A 17632-nucleotide genomic window follows, 5' to 3' on the forward strand; every position below is an offset into this window, starting at 1 on the left:
GCCCGAGGATGTAGGGGGGCAGTCAGGAAGGCCAAGGCAGAGATGGAGATAGGACTAGCTTCCCGGATTAAGGACAATAAGAAGTCCTTCTTCAAATACATAGGGGGTAAAAAGAGGGTCCCGGGTAATGTGGGGCCCCTGCAGGACACGATGGGCAACTTAGTCGTCATGCCAGATGACAAAGCTAACATATTTAACGATTTCTTTGCCTCTGTCTTCCTAAGTAGGGACCAGTTCAGCCACCTCCCTGCTGGGCCCCCCTCGGGCCCCGGGAGAGACACGCCTGGGCCAGGGGTTAGCGAGGAGTTAGTTAGGGTACTTCTGGAGAGGCTGGACGTGTTCAAGTCTGCTGGTCCGGACGATCTTCACCCTAGGGTTCTACAGGAACTGGCCGAGGTCATTGCGGGACCCCTGGCGCGGCTCTATGAGCACTCGTGGTGCTCTGGTGAGGTGCCGGAGGACTGGAAGAGGGCCAATGTGGTCCCTATCTTCAAAAAGGGAAAAAAAGAGGACCCGGGAAATTACAGGCCAGTTAGTCTTACCTCAATCCCGGGTAAGCTCTTTGAAAAAATTATCCTGGCACACATCCAGGAGGGCCTTGCGGGGGAATGCATGCTCAGGGGCAACCAACATGGGTTCATCAGTGGCAGGTCTTGTCAGACCAACCTGGTGGCCTTTTACGATCAGGTCACCAAATCATTAGACGCAGGGGTTGCTGTGGATGTAGTCTTTCTGGACTTCCGGAAGGCTTTCGACACTGTCTCTCACCCTGTCCTCATCAAAAAGCTGGGAGACTGTGGTGTCGATGCCCACACAGTCAAATGGGTCGCCAACTGGTTGGAGGGCCGCACCCAGAGGGTGGTAGTGGATGGGTTCTTCTCGACCTGGAAGGACGTGGGCAGTGGGGTTCCACAGGGCTCGGTCCTCAGGCCCGCACTGTTCAACATCTTCATCAGTGACTTGGATGAGGGGGTAGAAAGCACCCTGTTCAAGTTTGTTGATGACACTAAGATGTGGGGGGATGTGGGTGCACTAGAAGGGTGCAATAGGCTACAAGCTGACCTTGACAGGTTGCAACGGTGGGCGGATGAGAATAGGATGGGGTTTAACACTGATAAGTGCAAGGTGTTGCACATGGGGAGGAAGAACCGGCACCACACTTACAGGTTGGGGAACTCCCCTCTTGCCAGCAAGGAGACGGAAAAGGATCTTGGAGTCGTCATTGACTCCACGATGAACATGGACCGGCAGTGTGGGGAGGCAGTCAAGAAGGCCAACCGTACCCTGTCATGCATCCACAGATGCATCTCGAGCAGGTCCAGGGAGGTGATCCTCCCCCTCTATGCGGCACTGGTCAGGCCGCAGCTGGAGTACTGCGTCCAGTTCTGGGCGCCACACTTCAAGAGGGACGTGGATGATATGGAAAGAGTCCAGAGGAGGGCCACTTGTATGATCAGGGGTCAGCAGGGCAGGCCTTATGAGGAGAGGCTACGGGACCTGAACCTGTTTAGCCTCCACAAGAGAAGGTTAAGGGGGGACCTTGTGGCCTGCTACAAACTGGTCAGGGGGGATCAGCAGGTATTGGGGGAGTCCCTGTTCCCCCGTGCGCTGCCAGGAGTGACCAGGAAAAGCGGTCACAAGCTGGCGGAGGGTAGGTTTAGATTAGATATTAGGAGGCGCTACTTCACAGTCAGGGTGGCTAGGGCCTGGAACCGGCTTCCAGGGGAAGTGGTGCAGGCTCCTAGCCTGGGGATTTTTAAAAGGAAGTTAGATGAGCACCTTGCCGGGGTCATCTGACCCCGGTGCTCTTTCCTGCCAAGGCAGGGGGTCAGACTAGATGATCTACCTAGGTCCCTTCCGACTCTAGCTACTATAAACTATGACCCTATCCAAAAGGCTGGTGATACATGTCACTTTTCATAGGGGCTGTTATTGTTTATCCTAAACGTTTAAATTGCACCCAGTAGACAGCTGTTGCCATCTACAGATGGGAGAATGAAGGAATTAATTAACACATTTATTGTCCTTTCTCATTTGTTCCTGCAACAGAAAAACGAGACCAAAGAAATGACTGATGAAATTACAAATATAATGACATGGTTTGTATCCAAGGTAACAGACATCATCTATCTAGCAGTAATACAATATGAAGAGAGAAAAAGATCTGAGAGGGGGATGAGAGATGAGGAGGCCAATGCCAAAAAGTCTGTCTTCACAGAGAGAAAGAGAACCCCCAGCAGATCACCAGGATGTATGAAAAGAGGGAGTAGAGGGAAACTAACCCCAGTCTTTCCTCAGCAATCACCTGGCCTGTCTCCAACAAGAAGCAGGCCACTGTCTCTAAGCAGAGTTTTGGGAAGAAAATCTTCCAGAGGCTGAGCCAGCAGTGGTAGTTCCTCATCCAGATGACAATATTTCTAGTTTATGCAGGGAGAGCATGTGCATGGGAGCTCTGCTTGAGCATCCCGTGCGGACTATCAAAGCGGAGAAGTTTCCTCATAGCCAAACTTATTTTAAATACAAATTAACAAGAAAAGATGGCAAATTACAAAACTGTCGCTTTAGGGAAGATATTTTTTCTGACTTTAAACAAGATCACCTTTAAAACAGGCAAGGTTAGAAAATTATTTTCATTGATCAATGTCCAGGGAAGAGTGCTAGATTTGGAGGAACAGGTACAAAGGGAAGGGCAAATGCTAAGGCAGCTTCAAGTCCCTGAGCTTGTACAACCCACATCAGGGGGCATCTGGAAGCTGAGTTACTGCACAGGAGCTCCGGGCCTCAAACCTTCTACATCCCCCTGGACACACTAACCAAGCCAGGGGCAGTTTGCTCCAATGTAACTCTACCCCAGCTTGGCAGGCATCTTGCAAGAAAGCCCTTCTTTTCATCACACAGAAAGACATTTCCTGAAGAGGAAGTACCACATAAGACAGTACAGGAAGCTTGCAGCAAGGCCCTGTCAACATATGCATTTGAGTCTCAGCCCTTGCAGTATTTATGCTAATGCTTTTTGGAAGAAATATGTGATGAACTAATGAGCAAACTGATCCCTTCACAAAACCTACATGCTTAGGACAGTGTAATCCCTGGAAGTGATCCTTTATATATCAGCCGAGATGTAGTTGATTCCATGTTAAATAAGCTTTCCATATAAGCTTTCCATATGTCAGGCCACAGACCTGCAGCCTTCTGAAGATCAGGGTCCCTCCCCTGACATAGATACATTGACGGCCAAAATTATTCACACCAGTTGATCTGACCTTCTGCAGGAGATGTGAAAAGCAACAAGAGTGCATCAGAAGAGAGCTTAGGTGTTTTGATAAGGAGAGAAATTACTGGTTACCAGCAGGAAGACCCCTTAGCAAAAGCACCCTCTTCAGCTCTGTATAAATCTCTAGAACCTGGGGAAATTGATGAGATGCTTTCAGAAGATGCTACCAAAAGCAACACCCAATGCCAAAATCCCACACCATCTACTCTGGGGGTGTGAGGGTGGGGGTGACAGATTTTTGGAAGATATAATCAGCAAGCTTTTATCTAACATACTCCCTGCCACCACCAGCACATCTTCCTCCACAGAAAAGAAAACAGAACTTGCAGAATTTGGCTTCATTCACATGAAAGTAATCAGTAAAGTTATGGCAAAAATCTCTGAAGATGAGAACTCTCCTAGCCAGTATATTGAACATCTACATTCCAGGGAGGATGATATGATTCAAACAATTGCTGAGTTGGTCTATAACAAGCTTTTGACACAGTTTTAGTCTATATTCAACATACAGAATTGTTTTAGAAGTCGGTGCATCATTATTTCTGAAACTCTTTGCGACTTGGTCCTCCAAGAGATTTCTGGGAAGCCATTGCAGAACTCTCTTTCTGGAGAATTATCACTTCACCACTGTGTTGAAGCAGACAATATTGTTGAAAATACACTAGGCGATGTTACTGAGCCTTCAGATAATCCCAACAGGTTATCATCAGTTCTTAGTATAATAGTTCCTCTTATCATACAAAAACTGGTAGCAAATCTTTTGCCAACTTTTTCTTCCCTCTTTCCCATTGCGGATTTGGATGCAGAAAAGACTTTGTTACTGAACGATGCAACTAGAAAAATACAACATGCTTTGCAAGTACTCCTGTCAAAACATCAGATGAATGTGAATGAACATGTCAATGAAAGAGAATTTTTACACACTGGAGACAGCCAAGCTATGGGAGACCTGTTCGATTCAGCTTGCCCAAGCACTGGAGACCATGCTGATTCTGACATTTTTGTTTGCAGAGACCTAACAAATAGGAAAGATATTTTAGCACATAGGATAGCACCTTCAATAGTAAAAGAAGTTGCCAAACCTGAATTTCAAGCCAGTTCAGAGGAGAGGATATTGCCTTCTTCATCTTCAACAACAGAAGGTGTTAGGATTGTTGAAAAAATCCCTACTGGTCTTGGCATGATAAAGAAATCCCCAAACCAACTTTAAACCCACAAATTCCTGTGGTACCTGTGACATTTGTGGAACAAATATTAAGTAGATTCCTGTTGAAAGTCTTACATTCAATTGATGGCAGAAGCCCAAAGTACAGAAGATGTTTATCAAGAGCCAAAATGAACGGAATTGCTGAGAACCTTAAACAGGCCATGGAACAAGGCCTGTCCAAACATAAAATCAGCCTTGTGGCAGCTACAGATCAAGAACAACATCTACATCTAGAACATGAAGAAGCAGTTAATCAAGTTGTTCTTTCTATTTCTAGAACTATTTTACAAAAATCTGGATCTGAGCAAGACCTTTATGATGATGTAACAGGTTTCAATGCACTTTTTCCTCAAGAGGCGGCCACTGTAATAATTGAGGAACTCTCCGATAGCCCCCTTTTACAGGCTGTTAGTGACAGCCCACCAACACTGAGCCAAAGTGTGATGAACCCAGACTGAACTGCTGGCAAAGGTCTTTCCCAAGTGTCTGTTAATGCAGAGCCTAAGACAGGGGCTCTGAAGAGGCAATCCCAGGTTCAAGTGCAAACAAAACCCCAACAGAGCCAGAGGAGCAGCCTGTAAGAATAATCCCCCATGTTAGAATCAAACATGTACCCATTGCTCCAGACTTGGTATCTGATCTTTTACAAGTCATTTACATAAAAACAGAGCCTCTTGAGGAACTACAAGAAGCATTCATTGCTCAAACTGGGGATGGCCTAAGAGACCCAAGAGTAACGCTGGTTGAGAAGTGTCTTGAAGATGAAAATTCAAGATCTGAGGCACAGAGAAAAGAAGACAGTCATTTCTCTCTGGGTAGCATGGGACAACCAGTTGTAAGACCAGGGGAGGTAAGTGGAAAGAATAAGGCAGGGGCAATCCTGTTTTGTGAATGCCATTTGGCTTCTAACTCAGGGGTTTTCAAACTATGGGTCATGACCCCCCCCCAGGGGTCACAAGCAACTTAAAAGGAGTTCGCAAACCCACGTGCTGCTGGTGCTTCCACTTTCACCACCACATGCCCCATGGGCAAGCAGGGGACCCCCCCCACTAGTCAATCAGCTACCAGGGGGTCATGGTATCACAAAGTTTGAGAACTCCTGTTCTAACTGGATCTTTTGTTAAGATGTTCATGCGGCATTGAAAGCCTATCTGCTATGAATGCTGAATGCTCTTATAAAGGTGGTGGACCATTTCCTAGAGAGCCTGCAGTGGGCCATCAGCATGGATGACCCTCACTAGCTGGGATTCTGGGTTACTGGTCAGTAAATTTGCTAATCTTAAATCTACTCTCTTTCCAAGAAATTTGTCTGGGGATAAGAAGAACGCTGGAATTCCTTGGGTTAAGCATATGGTTAAGACAGCTACAGCTCTCTGCTTTGCTTACTGATGGCAGAGACTGGTTCAAAGGCAGCTGCTCTTCAAGCCAAAAGGGTCATTTGATCACTAGGAAGAGAAGACCATGTGTGGCAGTATGAGGGGCTTTGCATCCCCTGAAAAGCTTGGGTCAAAACTAGAGAGTGATAAATAATGGGGGTTGTGGTGTGAGTGTCCAGAGTAATGAGGACAGTTTCAGGAGCTTGCTCTCCATAGGGCTGCAACTCTTATCCTCTTTCCAAGTAAAGCACAGAAGGTATGTAAGAAATGATTTTGCTAAGCCCAATTTCTGAGCTTTGGATGGCTCAGACAATGGTTCCAAGATCCTACTGCTGAGTCCTGCTGCCCAAAATAAGGATATGAGACAGGGAGTGTAAACCAGGCAATGAGTACAGGTAACCCAGATGTGAAAACAGTATCAGGTAACCCAGACCCAGCTTATTTAGCAAGCCATGGGATTGAGTAGTTGGGTCTCATTACAAAGCCAGAGTTTCTGTTTAGAGAGCAGGAACTGACCAGTTTATGACACAGATACATTCATGTGTGCATTGATTAAAAGAAACAAACTTATTTTGTGACCTTGCTAGAGCCCTGATCCATGGAACAGTTGTAAACACTGTCTGAAGATGGTGGAAAGAAAGATCCTTCCATACCAGAAGACATGGGGGTTGATACAGGTATGTATGGGGAACTGATACTGGCTAAGTGAGGTGATGTACTCTCAGTCACACAGGAAGTCTATAGCTAAGCCAGGAAGTGACTCTAGGCCTCCTGAATCCATATTCATTGACCTACCCAGAGACCATCATTACTGCCCTACCTACCATCCCACACGCAGCCCTGCAAAAGATAGTTAGCTCCTGACCTTGAATCATGAAAGTCTGCAGAGCTTGGCCACAGCACAGGATCCAGTCAAGCTAGTTATCAGTGCCCCACACTAATACTCCATAGCATACGTGGCTTATTCACTCTGCTTGTAGACTCCATTTTGGCTAAGTGCAATGGCTGAGTGATTACAAGACTGGACTGGAAATCCAAAGGTGTTTCCCTGTACAAAAATCAAACCCTGTCCACAGGAGTGGCTTGTTTCTTGAGGAAGGACATTGGGCTAAATGACCTTTGGAGACCTTTGCTCTATTTTTCTATATTAAATAACTGCTCTCTTTTCTCCACAACAGCTGCTGCCACTGTTCCAAAAAACCCCCCAAAAAACCGTCTTCCTTTTTCAAGAAGATCCCAAATGCTCTGTCCAGAGTGCACTCTCTTGTCTCAAGTTGCCTACTGCACCACAGGAAATTTTGGAAAGTTGCACCAGAGATTATACCTACATGTTAAGCTGTTTTAGGAAAAATAAGAAAAATATAAATAGGGGGAAAAAGTGGTCTGGTGGAGGCTGCTAATTGTACTTTGTGATTGTTTGCAACCTCATTTTCATGTAGTTAAACTCAACAAAGAGGGCAGACAGAGAAAGCAGACAGGAGGCCTAGTCCACAGGGAGGAGGGAGGATCCATTTAAGATGCATTATAGGAGAGTCAAGGTGTATTCCCAAGTAGTTGGCTGTGCCACAGGAGGGGTGTTGGAGAGAGAGGTCAGGAGCCAGCCCAACCAGCAGGTAGTGCCACAAAGGGCCAGAGAACTCCTTGAGATAACTTGGAGGTGCCACCTAGGCAGGATGGGGAGTTAAAGCCAGCAGATAATGCCATTTGGAGATGGTGGCATTCTCCACCTGGAATCACAGGGTAATCAGAAGGCCCCTGGAATCGCAGGTGCTGACACGTCATTCTCAGCACCAGTAGAAGGAACAATTTTCTGAATTGTTAGCTACAGCAAGTGAGGTTTAATCAAGCTCTCTAAGCAGAAGAGCAGCATGGCACAGGTGCCTGAGGGGAGCAAACACCCAGGGCTGAGGACCAGTCTGTCCTAGTCTGGCAGCAGGGAGGGGTGAAGGGACTGTAGGTGTCCCTGACCTCTGCTTCCCCTTTGGAGCTCAGGCCCACCTGGGTTCTGACCCATCTCTAATTTGTGCCGCTTTTCCCTCAACAGCTGGAAATATTTTGTTCTGGGGGAGGGGGTACTACCAACATCACTGCTGCCCACCCCCAAAATTCAAAGCTTCGGAGGAAGAGCCCCCAAGTTAGGGATGGCCCTCAAGTAATGAAGATTTCTTTAATATGAGCTGCCTAAACACCTGTTCATTGGTGGTCTAATTAGAATGCATTGGAGCAGACGTGATTAATCGAGTCTGCTCCATGTTCTCATTAGAAAGCTGCAGCATTGCCACAGTGTCACACGTATTAATCTCCCACACATTGAAAAATGGGCGCAGGGTGCTTGAACTAAACCTCATTGAATGGAGTTAGATAAAGGGTCCTGCAGCTGTTTTTAAACATGCGGGGGCTTAATACATGTTATGGTGAGGCATTTTAATTAGAGTGGCTGCCCAGGAACTCCTCTAATTAAAATGCCACCCCCCCACCTCTAAGCATGTGTACAGGCAGCCAAATTACTGTAAGCTCTTGCTTTTTGAACTCCCTCCCTTCATAACTGGGAACAGCTTCCAGGCTGCTGGCTGCCATACGAGCAGAACAGGAAACTCTGATGCCTGCTCCCACCAGGAGCTTGCACTGCCTGCCTGAGGGCACAGCTTCTCCACAATGATGTTCTAGCGTAAGCCACAGGCTGTGGGCTGCTGAGGCCTGTTTCAGTGAGCCCTGTTTCTGTTCTCCGCTGTTCCTCCTGCACCTCTAGCTTCAGGACTGTTTCCCATCCTTCCCCAGGCCAGGAAGGGGCTCCACTGAACCCCCCATACCCATTCTCAGGCTTCTTAGCAAGGATGGGCCTGTTAGGACCCATGCAATGGGAGAAGATAGGGGAGTAGTAGAACTGACATTCTCCATCATCCTTCCATGTGAGGCATATTGGGTTACCAGAGCAAGGAGCAAGAGCTGCTGCCTCCTGAGGAGCCTAGGGTTACCATACATCTGGTTTTCCTGGATGTGTCCTTTTTTTTTGCCTCCTATCCTTGTGTATGGGGAGGTTTTTAAAATGTGAGCAAATGTCCAGGTTTTTGCTTTGCCTCTGCTTTTTCTGGGCAGAAGCAGCTTGGATGCTTGGGGCTGGGAGCAGTGGGCATGGTAATTGGCTGTTGGGGGTCATGTGCTCTGCACGCAGGCCTGTCAAGAGTGCATGTGTGTGTGCATGCGTGCATGCAGGAGCTGCATGGGCAGCAGGGCTGGAAGGACATGGGTTTCTGGGTTGGTAGTGAAGGGCACCAGGTTGTGGGTTGGGAGTGAGGGGCATTGGCAGGGCTAGGGGGGCAGGGACTTAGGAGTGAGAAGCAGAGGCAGGTCACAGTCCCCCCCCACTCAATCATATACCATGTCCCCTCCCCACCACAGGTGTCCTCTTTTTTGATCCTGTAAATACAGTAACCCTAAGTCTGTAGTTATGCCCCACAGCAGCACTATGCAATGTGGAATCACAGCAAGGGTTTCTGGTCATGCCATCTCTCTGACCAGGGGAAGGAAGCAGTAACTCACATTGACACCACAACGCTGGTTGTGACATGTTGTGATGACACAATGCGAGCGCAGTTCAGCACAGATTTACATGAATTCCCATTAGCTAATCAGACACTCATATAAAAAGAGACAACTCAATAACTCTTCTCAGTATATCAAATATTAACTTTTTTCAGGAAGCTATTTTTGTAGTCAGCACCCCAGAAGATTAACTCCAGTACCTCTGCTCAGTTCACACACTTACTTTCTCCTAGACAGTTTCCCAGACCCAAAAGGAAAAGCACAACATTGCAGCAGTTGTTTGCATACATTTGGAATGGTATTTCAGCATTTAGCACTTTTTACTCTATTTTGGAAATCTTCCTTGTTGAATTTCTTTTTCATTCTCAAAATCTTAAGTTTTCCCACTTTCTTATTGCAACATCAAATCGTTGAGATTATTCCTATGCCCCATTTGGAACGCTCTGTAATGAGAGCAAATTGAGGAGTCAGACACGTTCTGCTTGTTTTCCTGACATGTGGAAGATGGCATCATTTGCCAGCTCCTCAGATCACTGCAAACACCAAAATCACACTACTACAAAGGAAAATTGGCCATGTAAATAAAATGGAGGCAACAACTTTAAGAATTGAACAGGGATATTATGGAAGACTGAGGCTCTTTTAACTCCATGCTTATGTTGGGTCATGTAATTCCAGGCAATAGCGCCCTCCCAAACCTTCCTGTCTCTCACCTTCTGATCATCTCACTTTACATTGTATCTGACTGGCATTCTTGCATACATACTGGCCTCTGGCTGCTTTACCACTCCATCCAGGAAGAGCACAGCAGATGCTTTCTCAGCCTGACAAAGGGTGTTTGTGCCCAAAAGCTTGCTAAGAAGAATTTTTCCAACTATTTGAGTTGGTCTAATAAAAGATACAGGTTTTCCCCAAATAACGTTGTCTGCCTATGTCATTAGATCAACACGGCTACAACCTACACTCCCAAACCTTCCACATTCTCACTTGGCCAGCCCCACAGTGCCCAGCCATTGCAGATGCTCCCCAAGAATATTTAGAACAGTTCCTGAGCTACCCATGGAAAGCTCCTGTAAGTCAAGAACTTCCTCCCTCAGCTTTTGGCCCAGGGAAAGCACAGCTGGCAGCTACATTTCAGAATTGCAGCATCCTAGACACTAGCAGAGTAAGGCAAGCTGTCCACTAAAAAGAAATGTTTTCTGTAGTTACAGGTATTCCCACTGGATACAAAGGTGCCACAGCAGGCAAATTGTTTATGCTAGATCTGTCCAGAGCAAGCTGAGATCATTTTAAGTATTATCATGCAATTGCTCAGGACACAGTCTAAATTTCAATGCAGCATAGTAATGCTTACTACAATTTAAATAAAATGCAAGCCAAGTGTCTCATGCAACAAGACCCTTGAGTGCTATTTAAACCCTAACATTCAAGGTATATACACACACACACAAGCAGGCTATCATTTGTTCTTAATTTGTGTAATTACCCAGTTTGTTGCTAGGTGAAAAGTAGAGTAGAGGAAATTGCTTTGCTTTATAAATCTAAACAAAGCAATCGCATGAGCCAGATCATCAGCTTTTGTAAATTGGCATTATAACTAGGGCAGTTTACATCAACTGAAAATCTGACTTTCATGTCTGCAGCATATTGGAAATCAATTGTTATTCAAAAGTGGATTATCAGCCTTTGTACCTTCAGCTTCTTATTTTTGTCCTCCTTTGAAACTACAGTCAAATGTTTTCACTCCTTCATAGTTTCAATTAACATAGTCATGCTGCAATTGCTTTTTTCAGTAGATAAGAGACCATGCAAGGCATGCAATCTAAACTTTAATCAGTATCAATTACTGAGTAATTATCTTTTAAAGGTCCTTCTGTAATTTTGTTCCTACAAAAGCCAATTGAATATTTAGCATGAGGTGGCTAAATGCAATTAAGGACTCCATTCCTGTGACCACAGGAGCTGTTTTTTGTCATTTATTTCTGTGGGAGCTGGCTAAAGTCTTTAATGATTTTAAAAGGCAGTTATTAGAGTAAGTGTGCTACCATTTTCAGACAGAAATACTTACAGAAAATAAGAGTTATATAATAAAATAGTAGTAATAATATGTGGGAAATCCTCCAAAAAATCTACAGGAGTTTGCTGCCCCCCACAAGTCTGAAGTAGTTTTGCAAAGGTTTTCTATTCAATACATTTTACGTTTTAAATGCAGATGCCCATAAGAGGTGGATTTATTAAGGCTAGATAGCATGGGGCAGCCATGTAAAGGGGATTCCCAAATCACTCATTTCAGTTATAGATGGAGTAGATCTACTCTTGTAATGAAACCTGAAGGAAGGCAAACTTGCCTAATACTAGGTTTTGTGATCTGCCTGTGTTTTTATCCAGTTACTTAAAGATTTACCTAAAGATATATCAACTTTCCAGATCTGGCCAAATTTAAACAGTATTCAAATATCTTAAAATTTAAGTCTCTTCATAGGGAATCCCTGCAGATCCATTACAAGTAAATCTTGCAATGTCTCGGAGATGAATTTACATCAGGGTGGAAGTGATGATACCTGGAAACCTTCACCAATTAAGTCTCCCTCTAGCAGTTACAAGAAGGCTGTAACAGCCTTTCTAGCTCAGGGAAGTCATAAAGCAAAGCAGTCTGAAAGGGTTGTTTTTTATTAGTAAGATCAGCTTAGGTGGATTTTAAACTTTACTGGGCTCTTTTTAGTTTTGAGGCATATACAGCAAAAATGTTGCAAACTAGATGTGGTTTGAAATGTCCAACTTGTTGGTATTTTCTGTCAGAAAGTGCCAAGCTGATGAAATATCAACATTGCATTGGAAGGTGCTGATTTGGCCAAACTTTTCAACCAGAGCTAGGTGAGCCTCCAAGAACTCCCAGGCTTCCTAGAAACCTTGTCATGGAATAAAGCTTTGAGGAAGCTTCTTGTGGGGCAATGTGACAGGAAACCTGGAAGCAGAGCTGCTGAATCTCCAAACAGCTCTGTGAGCTTCATTAGGCTCCTTTTCAGAAAAGAAAATGAAATTAATTTCAGGTGCTCTTTCCAACCACACTTCAGAATTACCTTGCCATGGAAAAGTCTGAATTCTCTTGTGATTCTGGTGTAGGAGTTGTTTAAGTTTCAGATCATGGTACTGTTTGGTAACTCCTGGTTCCAGCAAGTCCTTCTGAAGCCATCTTCTCATACTATGGTAGCCGACTGTAGTAGCTTCCAGGGCAGTCTGTCTGGGCAGGACTACTGCAGAAACACCTAGCAAGCAAGTCTGGGAAATGTCTCCAAGAAGCTGCAAGTAGCAGTAAGATCTGTTCCAATACATCTTTGAACTCTCATGAAAAACAAATTTTAAGGTAAGTTAAATAACTTTCTCATGGAAAAGTTGAGTGAAAAGAAAATTACTGTCTTTCCCCCTGCCCTATACCCACTCAGTTTTTCAGCAGAATTTTAATAGAGAAACTTTGGCCAAAACCTGAAATACATATTTGGAAATGACCCATGGGTGTTGAAGCTTGTAGTCCCCAACTTAAGAGTTCAGTCTGATCCTTAGCTTAACAAACCACTCGGGTTTAAAGACAAGCCTTTACTTAGCTGACTAACTTCAGCACTTGCTTCTCTTGCTGAGCGTTGAGCCTGATCACAGGTCCTTGTCTTGTGCCCTGCCATCTTTGTTCTTAGAGCCTGTCTCCCAACTTTCTGACTCTGGTTTATCTTTTTTCCCCAGTTGTGGCTCTGTTTATCTCCTGATTTCCACTGTCTGGCTCTAGACCATTATTTTGACATCCTGGCTACAGTTTTTTGGCTTGAGCAGGTATGCTTTGAGAATTTACTACATATGCTTAAGAGATCCTGGCGCTCTCAGCTGGCTGTTGGCTGAGAACATTCCTTCAGCTTTCAGATGCTTTGTGTTTTCTCTTGCATGCCCTTTTGAGACAATATATGTCCTATCTTTGCCTACTTTCCAAATCTAAATGTTGTTTGCCTGTTAACAGTTCCTTCCCCATAAGTGATTAATAATCTGAGTGTGGACAGATGTGTTGTGTGCTCTAAGTGCTTTCAAAGCACTGTAGTGAGGGTGTTGATGAGTGATTCTCAGTTATGGTGCCAGTGTGCTCTGGGATGTCATGCAATCTTTCAAGGGTGCTACAGGAGCAAGGAGACGAGTGCAGGCTCAGGCTTATCCCTATGTGGCTGCTGCCTTGCTGTCATTGCCCCACCCCTCTGCAAGGACAAAAATATAGATAAAGAACATAACACCTGAAATATCTTCTTCAAATGAATATGCTCCTGGTTAAACCCAAACATGTAGGGGTGTGTCAAATGAAAAACCTCAATAGAGAGAAATTGTACTTAACTTTTCAAACCTTCATAAGGGACTCTGTTTAGGTGTACTTTGAATTTTGGAAAGCCATTCTGGTTGGCTCTGCTTTTAGTTAAACCACGCTTAAAAGGTAATAGCTTGCCCTTTGCAATAGTATTAAATTTCACTTGGGACCTATTTGGAAGCTTTATGTGGAAGTAAATCATGCATAGGCCTTCTTCTGGCTCTCCACGCAGTGACAGCTTTCATTCCAAACAGTAAAAATTCCTTCTTTTATGTCTTTTGGTTATTTTTGCATGCTCTCTGAACCTAATTGATAGGCTTATCCTGAAGATGATTTCAGAATTAAGTGGATTATGACAGCCCTGCAGGTAGCTAAAGACATCACTACAAACATACCTCTGATGCCTTTGGGTTGGCAGTTATTTGAAGCTCAAATTGATCTGCTTTATTGCCTCCTTTAAAGTGAGCATACTCTAAAGGGCCAGAACTAGAGCTGCACTGTCTTCAGTTGTCATGTTCATTGTCAATTGACAACCTGCCGCTCTCTGAAATTCACCCCTCTGAGGTGAGATTACACATTATGAGTAGCTAGTGTTAAAAGCACTTAAAACTTGAACAACTGTATGTTCAAGCTCTTTAACTAGTGCTAAGTGCCCTTTAGGTATCTTTAAAGTAATGTGACTAAGGGAGGACTATCACTGATCTGTGTTAACCAGCTAGTTTTGAGCACACTTCTGAGAATTGCACTGTCCTAAAATGACCAATTTGGAGTCCTCCAGCATCCCAGATGCATCATTCCCAGCCTTTCCCACTCTCCTGCTCCAAGGGCAAGCTTTCTTCCCCCCACCCCTTTCTACTGTCCAGGGGATAATACTGGCCTCAAGCCAACACCCATCCTGCCCCTGGGGATTCAACTCGGGACTCCATGGCACCACAAGTCTATCATCTCTCTCAACAATTTGCTGCTTGCTTGTACATTGAACTTGCATTGTCTGGGTTGAAACCTCCTCCCCCAACTCCTTTGCCCCTGTATTTTACTCCTAGCAAGGGGGGAGTGGGGCTGGTGACCCAAACACCTGACACCTGCATGGGCTGGCCAATGAACTGCAAGGAGGGCTGGGGCCGTGGCCACTCAAGCCTCTGATTTGCTGCATCACCACTGGATGTGGAGGGGGGAGTCTCGTCAAGTGAAGCTTGACCAGGGGGGCAGCCTGGGTGCCATGGGTCCTCTTGCCTCAGCTGACTGGCTGTAACCTGCTGTGAGCTGCTGTGGGGGGGGGAGAGAAAACAATTAACTTAATTTAAAGGAACTGGGGTAAATTTGGAGTGGCAGCTAGTAAGCCCTATCAAGGACCTGTGGAAGTCTGGTGGGGGAAGGGGCATGCTCCTCAGTGATCTACCTATCCCCTGTACTTCATGCCCCACTGCTCCCCTGAAGACCTGCAGCCACCCAGCTGTGATGAGGGAAGGCATTGTCCCTTTAAACTTGAAGCATCCAGTGGGAAGATCACGGGGGGGGGAGATGCTACTGGTCTAAGCCAAGGCTTTAGTCCTATTCTGGGTGAAGATGGGCCAGGCAGAAACTCAATGGGGCCTTGAGTTGCCACCCCTAGCCCCGCCCCCCCATTTCCTTGCGGCCCTCTGGGAGGGAGCTTGGCAGCTGGCCGGGATGGCTGGCTGACATGCAACTAGCCAGCAGTGTGGGTTACCAGGGCCTCAGGGGGCCAGCCCCAGCCCTCCCACTCCCTCTAGGAGGGAACTGTGGACAGGTCATAGAATTGGAGAACACGAGAGTTGGAAAGGACCGCAGGAAGTCATCTAGTCCAATCTCCTGCTCAAAGCAGGACCATCCCAGCCAAAGCTTTGTCTAGCCAGGTATTGAAAACCTCCAAGGATGGAAATCCCACTGCCTCTGTAGGTTAGCCTAGGTGCCTCAGCCCCCTCCTACCAGACCTGCACCAACCCCCCTGCCAGGCAGTCCCCCTTGCAGCTTGTTCTGGCCACCCCCAGCCTCAAACCAAAGGGGCTGGCTGCACTGGGGCCTGGATAGGGCCCAGCTCTCTTTCACCCTTTACAATATATTAAAACAGAGTGTCTCTTGTCTTGTATAACTTTAATCAAATAAAAATGCTTTAAAATAACTATTCATTACATGGAAAAATATGGGAATAGGGTTTTCTACTTCCTAACATGCTGTTCCATGTTGCTTTGCCTCCTGATACACTGTGCCCTTTCAGGACCGCCTCCCGCAACAGGGAAAACCCAAGTGCTGGGCTCAGACAAGCACCATTCACTAGCAGTCTAATGATAGGTCTGGGCAGTGCACATTAGAGTGGATTTTAACCCTTAACATGCCACTGGGCATTGGCTCATGGTATCTTTAACACCAGCTAACACCCTTTACAATTAGCACCTGCAAGCTTGAATGTGTAATCTCACCCAGACAAAGGCGCTCTGCTAGTTTGCCTTACCTACACTTTTATGTTCTTGACCTTAGTCTCTTTAAGCAAAAAAAAAAAAAAAAAAAGCAGCAAACAAACAGGGGAAAAAAAAATATCCCACTTGAATTCATGTCTAGAAATGAGTGAAGAGACAACATGAGTAGCTGCTTGGAGCTGTTGGGACCAAAAGGCAGGCAGGTGACTAAACTAATTTAGAGCTGTAGTAATGTTTTCCTGCTATTAGGCTGTGAGGAGAGAAACATTGTGTTCTTTCTAAATACTTCAGCACAAGCAGAGGAAATCCATACATAAGCGCTCCCACTTAGGAGCCATTCATAAGATAGACAGATTTTTCATTAGCAGAAAAGGGAACGCTTGGTGTTTGGCTTGGCCCAAATGCCACTATCATCAGGCAATAATAAAAATTGCTGGTAAATGTTTTCATTTGCTTTCTCCCCCTCCTGCTGAAAGCTTTTGACATTTAATCACTTGCTGGGGGCGGGTACTAGTAATTTGGCGACAATGCTCTAGTCCAATTGACTAAGTAAACAGACTGGGGTTTTAGGGAAGGGCTGGAATCTACAAAGGATCTAGGCACAGTTGCCCCATGTAAGGTTTCAGTGCCTGGTTTCAGATGGCATCCAAACCCCAACAGTCAAACATGTGGTACACCTGGGGTTATTACATTGTGCCTGGGGTAAGTAAGGGTTTGCTTATGCCTTGGCAGTGGCTTGTCCCAACAGGGGAGGATCCAGAGCTGGTGCAGTGGCACAGCTGCACCCTGCTCTTTCTGACTATGCCAGCTTAAGTCTCAAAGGAGGTAAGCACTCCCTCTCCTCTACCCCATTTCCCTCTGTGCTTAGAGGCATGTCCCTTCCCCTCTCCTGCCTGCTACTGTGAAGGGCTGTGCTGTGAAGGGAAAGGGATGAGAGAAGCTCCTGCCTGGTTCAGCTGGGCTACGCTGGGCCCATAGGAGCAGGCAGGCACATAGCCTTTCCCTGGGTGTTCCCTGCCAGCCCAGGAGCAAGTGCAGGGAAGGGGAAAGTGCCAAACTACCACTGCCACCTCTGTGGCAGTCCTGGGTGAGTACAGCCCAGCTGGAGTGGGACAGGTGCTCCTCCTGCCCTGGAACAATGGGAACCCCAGTAGGTAGGGAAGGCAAGAATGGGAGGGGATGCATGTCTGAGCATGGAGGGAAAAGGGTGAGTGCTTATCTTCCCTGGGACTCAAGTCCGCAGCAGCTGTTCCTGCAGTGTGTGCCTGCCCCAGTGGGCGCAGGGGCAGGAGGCCAGGAGTTGGGGGTGCAGCCATTTCTTCAGCACCAGTCTCTGCATTCCCCCTGGATCCATTTCTGAGTCCTGGTGAGAATGTGATTGAGCATCCTGCTCTCACCTGTGTCCACAGGCATGCTCCAAATGAGAAACATGTAAATGAAACTACTCCAAACTGACCCCTC

At 46.0% G+C, this 17632-nt stretch overlaps 2 pseudogenes; both read left to right on the forward strand.

Annotated features, from left to right (window-relative positions):
• The first annotated feature begins 2537 nt into the window (after positions 1 to 2537).
• LOC149867164 (fibrous sheath-interacting protein 2-like) lies at positions 2538 to 4293 on the forward strand (annotated as a pseudogene).
• A 101-nt stretch (positions 4294 to 4394) lies between these two features.
• LOC149867165 (fibrous sheath-interacting protein 2-like) overlaps positions 4395 to 17632 on the forward strand; it is a 43375-nt pseudogene continuing 30137 nt past the window's right edge.

This window comes from Crocodylus siamensis, chromosome 4, assembly GCF_052110815.1.
Source record: "Crocodylus siamensis isolate JL-2025a chromosome 4, ASM5211081v1, whole genome shotgun sequence".
NCBI lineage: Eukaryota > Metazoa > Chordata > Crocodylia > Crocodylidae > Crocodylus > Crocodylus siamensis.